Source organism: Nicotiana tabacum, chromosome 19 (genome assembly GCF_000715075.1).
Source record: "Nicotiana tabacum cultivar K326 chromosome 19, ASM71507v2, whole genome shotgun sequence".
Taxonomy (NCBI): Eukaryota; Viridiplantae; Streptophyta; class Magnoliopsida; order Solanales; family Solanaceae; genus Nicotiana; species Nicotiana tabacum.
Window position 1 is genome coordinate 122,769,897 of NC_134098.1, and position 8,226 is coordinate 122,778,122.

Sequence of the window (8,226 nt, forward strand, 5' to 3'; positions counted from 1 at the left end):
CTTGCTCCAGTTCTTCGACCCTTGATTTGGAGGCGTCGGAATCGTCGGGGACTATGAAGGATCTGGGAACTCCGTAGTCATCGTCCTCATTCGTCCCCTGCTTCTACGGTCTGGTCGGGGCCGGTGTCGGTGATTACTATTTGGTCCTTTCCTTGGCGACCAAACGTGGGTCCTTTGGTGTAGAAAGTGCGGATATAGGGACTACCTCGTTGACCGCAAACATCTCCTTTGCGGACGATTGTTCTCCGAATTATTTTTAATTCCTCTTGGCATTGGGAATTTCAATACTTGGTGCAGTGTCGAGGGCACTGCCCTCATGTTGTGAATCCACGGCCTCCCGAACAGAGCGTTGTATCTCATATCTCCCTCGATCACGTAGAATCGTGCTTCCTGAATGGTTCTGGTTGTGTTCAATGGTAGCGTTATCTCCCCTTTAGTGATCTCACATGCCATGTTGAATCTATTTAGAACTCGTTCTGCAGGCACAATTTAGTCTTGTAGTCCAGCTGCTCTACGACTCTCGATCTGATGATATTGGCCGAGTTACCTGGATCGATAAACACACGCTTAACTCGAGATTTATTTATGAGTACAGATATTACCAGTGCATAGTTGTGTGGCTGCACGATGCCTTCAGCGTCCTCGTCGTTGAAAGATAAGCTTCCTTATGGCACGTAATCTTGAGTATGCTTTTCTCTAGTGATAGTCACTTTGGTGCTATTTAACAACGACCCCTGGGGGACGTCGACCCCATCAATGATCATGTTAATGACATGCTGAGGTTCCTCCTGCTCGATCTTCTTATTAGAATCCCTATTCCTGAAATAGTTTTTGGCTCGATCGCTCAGGAACTCTCGGAGATGTCCGTTGTTGAATAACCGGGCTACTTCCTCTCTCAATTGTCGGCAATCTTCCGTTCTGTGGCTGTGAGTGTCGTGATACTTACATATTAGGTTGGGGTCCCTTTGGGATGGATTGGACTGTAGAGGTCGAGGCCACTTGGTGTCTTTGATGCGTCCGTGTCACGACCCAAAATCTCACCATATGCATCGTGATGGCAATTAGTCTCTAAGACTAGGTAAGCCAATTACAATTACATTTCAAGCCTTCTTTTTTTAATTCAATACATGTGCCAGAAATCAACAACGGAAACAATTATGAAAACCTCCCAAGACTGGTAATACTAAGTCACGAACTCTAACTGAATACATGGAATGATCTCAAGGGTCGAATACTCAATATTGTTTGATTAATAATTAACAGTACAATAAAATAGAAAGCATACAACAACACCCTACTTTGGCACAAGTGGTTTCAGAAAGTCAACGCCTTGATCAGGACCCTCGTCCTAGACGATGACCCCTTCTCAGAATAGAGGATACTCCCAAAAATACTTTAATAATAAATTATTTTGTATGACCTCGCCAAGATCTAAATCAACTTTCTTGACCATTCAAGTCTAAATCATTTCTGGAACAACCTATACATACTCGTACTGGTATCCTTAAATGTAAAGCATGGCAAAAGCATGAAATAAATATTCAAAAGTAATCCTAAAGATTCTTGCTTATTCATGAATTTTCAACATGAAAATGGCATATAAGAATAACACAAAAATCTAAAAATTTATGCACATATATCATAATAAGTCATCTAAACTTTAGCTATATCAATTCTAAGTTAAAAGTTACTCACTCTCTCCAATTAAGTGCATATTAACTCTTTTAAGCAATCCATCAAACACTTTGTATGTATGCTTTTGTGAGTTAAACCACTTTAATAAAGGGTTATATCAACTCACCTCAAAACTCCTCGAGCCAATACATAGGCCCCAGTCCATTTTATACCTGTCAAAAAATCGATTCTGCAACAACCAGTGCATTTTAATTAATTTTAAAGTTTCATACCTAAACATGAAACTTACTGTTGATACAGAGACAGAAGGGGATTAACTATTCAATTCTTACCTACTACTATTGTAGGATAATTAAAAATATGAAATTTTATATATCTGAGTTCAAGAATTAGTGATTTGTAAAGAAACCTAGAACTTCCCGTTGCTTGCGTGAGTATTGAGCAGCAAGGCTGCCTCTGCTTTGTTTCGTGGCGTTCTGTTTCTCTTTTACGTATAAGGCTTTTTAGCCTTCTACCTTTGCGTGAATGAACATAACGTTAGTTCTGTTTTGTTTAAAGCTTTAAGTCTTTTGCCTTCCCACTTTATGGGCTTTAGGCTTGTCCCTTTTTCTTCTTCTTAAACTTAACTAATAATTAATGATACTCATTTTTAATAATTAATAATATTAAAATTATTAATATTCCCTTGCTTGTATATCATATTATTTATAAATAGAGAAGTAACTCAAAAGTCAATCATAAAGGTTTAAATCCGTAATAAAAGTAAAAAATTTAAACTCAAGGCAAGATTAAAAAAAATCAATATTTAGCGTGTCTTGAAACTTTTATAGATTTGAGAAGTGTTTCAATCTTCCCCCCGTAAAAACATTCGTCCTCGAATGTTGCTAGGGCCATATTATTAAGCTAACAATCATTTCTTAAGTCCTTGAACTTCTTAAGGTTTCTTAGCACTACTCACTTTCCCAAAGGCCTCAAAATTTTGGTTAACTCTCTAAATTTTCAAAAATTTTGGCAGAGTCTCCTCTGTAAATTGGACTATCCAAAAAAATATACATGTCACCAATATCACAACTACATCGACAACAACCAAATATACCATAACATGCCATTTAAAGGTACCATACACAACTCATAAACTAATTACTCACACTCCGACAAAGAGGTACCACAATAACCAATCAAAATCTAAATTACCACACTTTAGAAAAAGTAAATTACTATAATGAATTAAATGTACTCTGGTATGGTACTAAATTATTTAATAACTAAATATACTCTAACAGAAAATAAATTACTTCAACAACAAAGTGTAATCTAGCAAGGATATAAACACATGCTAACTTGTACCTAATAAATAAAATATAAATGCCAAGCCAAACCTAGGTTCACATACCTTGTTCCTCAAATAAATAAGGATACTTCTTCCTCATATCTTCCTCGACCTCCCACGTAGCCTATTTTGAATCGTGATTACTCTACAAAACTTTTACCGATGCTAAATCTTTTGTTCTCAACTTTCTTACTTGCCTATCGAGTTTTTCTATAGGTACCTCTACATAAGTCAAGCCGTTTTTAATATCTATGGTATCAGTATGTATTATATGCGATTCATCATGAATGTACTTCCTAAGCATAGACACATGAAAGACATGATGAACAGAGGACAACTCAACGGGCAAGGGTAGCTCATAAGCCACGTTTCTCTTCTTTTCTATAATCTTATAAGGTCCGATAAATCTAGGACTAAGTTTTCCTTTCTTACCAAACCTCACAACTCCTTTCATTGGTGAAACTTTCAAAAATACCTTGTCACCAACCATGAACTCTACGTCATGATGCCCCTTATCACAATATGACTTTTGACAACTCTGAGCCGCTTTCAGTCTTTCTCTGATTAGCTAAACTTTCTCTAAGGCCTCATAAGCAAACTCTGGACCGATCAACGGTACCTCTGCTGGTTCAAACTAACCCAGTGGAGACCTACATCTTCACCCATACAACACTTCATAAGGAGCCATACCAATGTTGGCTTGATAGCTGTTATTGTAAGCAAATTCTATAAGTGGCAAGTGATCATCCCAATTACCTCCAAAATCTATAATGCATGCTCGCAACATATCTTCAATAATCTGAATGGTCCTTTCTGCCTGACCATCGGTCTGTGGATGGAAAGCGGTGCTCAAATTGACCTTGGTACCTAATATTTTCTGAAATGCCTGCCAAAAATGCGCCGTGAACTAAGGGCCTCTGTTAGATACGATTGAAACTAGAGTACCATGCAATCAGAATATTTCTTTGATGTACAACTGCGCATACTGCTCTACAGAATCTATCATCTTTATTGGTAGAAAATGCGTGGACTTTGTCAGTTGGTCTGCAATAACCCAAATTTAATTATGCTTACGGTATGTGCGAGGCAGACCTACGACAAAATTCATATTAATCAACTCCCATTTCCACTGTGGTATCTCTATGTCTTGAGCTAGGCCACCATGCCTCTGATGTTCAACTTTGACTTGCTGGCAATTCAAACATTTGGCCACATGATCTGCTACTTGCTTCTTCATGTCTTTCCAGCAATACAACTATTTCAAGTCTAGATATATTTTGGTAGCACCTGGGTGGATAGAGTACCTCGAGCTGCGAGCTTCTTTCATTATGGCCTTCCTAAGACCATCTACATCAGGCATACATAATCGATCATTCAACTTCAAAACTCCATCACTTCCTAGAGTAAAAGTAGTGATTTCTTTGTTTCTGACTCCTTCTTTTAACTTCACTAAGTACGGATCTTCGTCTTGCTTAGCCTTAACATGCCCAACCAGAGAGGATTGCGCTAGGGCATAAGAAGTTATACCTCCTTCTTCGGTCTCATCCAATCTAATTTCATCATTTGCCAATTTTTGAATTTCTCGACCCAAAGTTCACCTTTGTACTGCAAAGATGGCCCAAGACACCCATTTACTTCCTACTAAGTGCATCTGCTACCACATTAGCTCTGCTCGAGTGATAAAGGATATTGATGCCATAATCCTTCAATAGCTCGAGCCACCTTCTCTGTCTCAAATTTAACTTTTTCTGCTTGAAAATGTACTGGAGGCTTTTGTGATCTGTAAACACTTCAGAATGCTCGCCATAAAGGTAGTGTCACAATATCTTTAATGCAAACAACACTGCTGTAAGCTCTTAGTCGTGTATGGGGTAGTTCTTCTCATAATTCTTTAACTGCCTGGAAATATAAGCAATAACTTTTCCATCTTGCATAAGAACACAACCAAGACCAACTCTGGAGGCATCAAAATACACTATGAACCCACCCGAACCTGTCGGCAATGTTAACACAAGTGCAATAGTCAACCTCTTCTTTAACTCTTGAAAACTTTGCTCACAAGCGTCTGACCACTGGAACTTAACTACTTTCTGAGTTAACTTAGTTAATGGAGCTTCAAGTGAGGAAAATCTCTCTACAAATCTTTTATAGTAGCCAACTAACCCCAAGAAACTCCTGATTTTGGTTGGAGTTGTCGGCCTTGGCCAATTCTTGACTGCTTCTGTCTTCTGAGGGTCTACTTTTATGCCTTCACTAGATACCACATGGCCTAAGAATGCCACTGACTGCAACCAGAACTTACATTTAGAAAATTTGGCATAAAGCTCAATCTCTTTCAAGGTCTGCAAGAATATCCTAAGGTGTTCTGCATGCTCATCCTTGCTCTTAGAGTATATCAAAATATCATCTATAAACACGATAATAAAGGTATCAAGGAATGTCTTGAAAACTCTGTTCATGAGGTCCATGAATGCAGCTGGAGCATTTATCAACTCGAAGGACATTACTAGAAATTCATAGTGCCTGTAGTGAGTTCTAAAGGCTTCTTTAGATATATCCTCTCCTCTCGTTCTCAACTGATGGTACCCCGACCTCAAGTCTATCTTTGCAAAGTACTTTGCTCCCTGAAGTTGATCAAATAAATTATTAATTCTTGGTAGTGGGTACTTGTTCTTAATGATAACTTTATTCAACTGCCGATAGTCGATGCACATTCCAAGAGACCTATCTTTCTTCTTGACAAACATGACCGGGGCACCCCACGGTGAAACACTCGGCTTGATGAAGCCCTTGTCAAGAAGGTCTTTCAACTGTTCCCTCAACTCATTAATTTCTGCTAGAGCCATCCTATAAGGAGATATAGATATGAGTTGAGATCCTGGCATGAGATCGATGCCAAAGTCTATGATTCTTTCAGGAGGAAGTCCGGGAAGGTCATTTGGGAAAACTTCTGGAAATTTTCTAACAAGTGGCACAGACTGAAGAGTTGGTGGTTGTAGACATGTAATTTTTTACCCTCCCCGAAATTTTATACATTTTAATGTTTAAATTTCAACTTTTTTGCTTCATTTTATCTTAAAAAATAAAAACTACAAAAATATTTTCCTCTATTCTAGCTAATTAGTATTTTGTCTAGCAATTTTTAAGTCATTATTTTTTACAAAAATGAAAATCAAGAAAAAGAAAAGTTGATTTATAAGAAAAAAATAAAAATTCTTTCCACTCTTTTAAATGTGGACCCCTATCTTATCTCTCCATAACAAACTTCACTTGCACCACATTCCCCACGTCACCTCTCCCGTACATAGACAAAAAATCACCAATTCAATTCCCAAAACAGAATATTCTAGAAGAGGGACCACACACAAGTTTTCTTGTTCTCCAAGCTGCAATTTACATATTCACAGACAGAGTGAGAGAGTCACTGGAGAGAGGAAGAGAGAATAGAGCAAAGTGACGGGGAGGGTAAGACAGAGAACAAATTTTCAAAAATCTCTAGTACTCGACAAGTAGGCAAGCTTTATTGGGTCGGGCCCCAATTTTCAAAAAATTCAAAAATATTTTTCTTTAATTCCTTCTTTAGAAGTCTTTCTTTAAGACGTCAAATTCAAAAATATTTTTTTTCTTCTTTAGAAGTCTTTCATTCAGAAATATATAAAAATAATTGAATCCAAAAATATTTTCGTTCTTCTTCAAATGTTTTTCTTTCGAAAATTAAAAAGAAAACTCAAAATCCAAATGTAACGACCTAACTTGGTATTTTGAGAATTAACGTTCCGTTCGGCGACTTAAGGTCTCGAGCAATTTCGTAATATGTATTATGACCCGCGTACGTAGTCGAATTTGGTTTTTCAGAAGATTTGAAATTTAATTGAAAGAACAATTCTTATTTTTGAAGCTTAAACGAAAAGAGTTGACCGAAGTTTGACCTTTGAGCCAACGACTCCGGAATAGAATTTTGATAATGTCAATAGTTTTGTATGGTAGTTTCGGACTTAGGCGTATGTCCGAAATTTGATTTGGAAGTTCGTAGGACAATTCGGTACATTTCGGCGAAAAATTAGAAAATGAAGTTTTTGAAATATTCATAAATTTGGCCGTAAGTCGATTGTTTTATAACGAGGTGGGATTTCGATTCCGAAAAATTGGAACAACTCCATTATGTCATTTATGACTCGTGTGCAAAATTTGAAGTAATTCCGGATTGATTTGATACGTTTCAGCGCAAAATATTGAAGTTGAAAGATTTGAAAACTCATAATTCGATTCGATGCGCGATTCATAATTTCGGCATTGTTTGACGTGGTTTGAAGCCTCAACTAAGTTAGTATTGTATTTTGAAACATGTTGGTATAATTGGTTAAGGTCCTGAGGGCCTCAGGTGGATTTCGGAAGGCTAACATATTGGATTTTTGGACATTGGAACTGCTGGATTTTTGGACTTGCTGGTGTTTTCACTTCTGCGGAAGCTTCATCGCAGAAGCGGCCTCGTAGAAGCGAGATGAAGGTCGCAGAAGCAAAATTAGGAATGAAGGATGGACTGGATAGAGGTCGCAGGTGCGAAGAATTTTCCGCACATGCATGATCGCAGAAGCGGGTGTAGGGAACACAGAAGCGGACAGCAACGCAAAAGTGCAACTCCTGCTGCACTTGCGGTTGCGCAGAAGCGGAGCCTTGTCCGCAAGTGCAGGGTTTCGGCTAGCAGTGGTGTTTTGCAGAAGCGAGATTGGTCTCACAAAAAGAGAGGTCGCAGATGCGACCAAATTGTTCCGCAAAAGCAGAACTGGACAGAATCATAAGGACCAAAAATGGTCATTTCTTCATTTTCGATTGTGATTTTTGGAGCTCGGCTCTTGGGCGATTGTTGAGGATTTCTTCACAAGCTTGGTTGGGGTAAGTGTTCTATATCTGAAAGTGATTATATTTCATGAATCTAGGATTATATTCATCGTTTAATTCGAGTTTTAATGGAGGAAATTGGAATTTTTGTAAAACTTTTCAAAAATAAAAATTCAAGATTTGGAAGACGATTTGTTATTGGAATTTGATAAAATGGATATGGTTGAACTCGTATCGGAATGGGTGTTCGAATTTCGTAAATATTTTGTCGGGTTCCGAGAGGCGGGCCCCGCGTTGACTTTTGGTTGACTTTTTAATGTGAATTTTTAAGTTGACGTTTTATTTTTTGAAATTATTTTCGATGAATTTTAATAAAGTTATACAATTAATTTGAATAGATTTGAGCTGTCTGGAGGTCAATT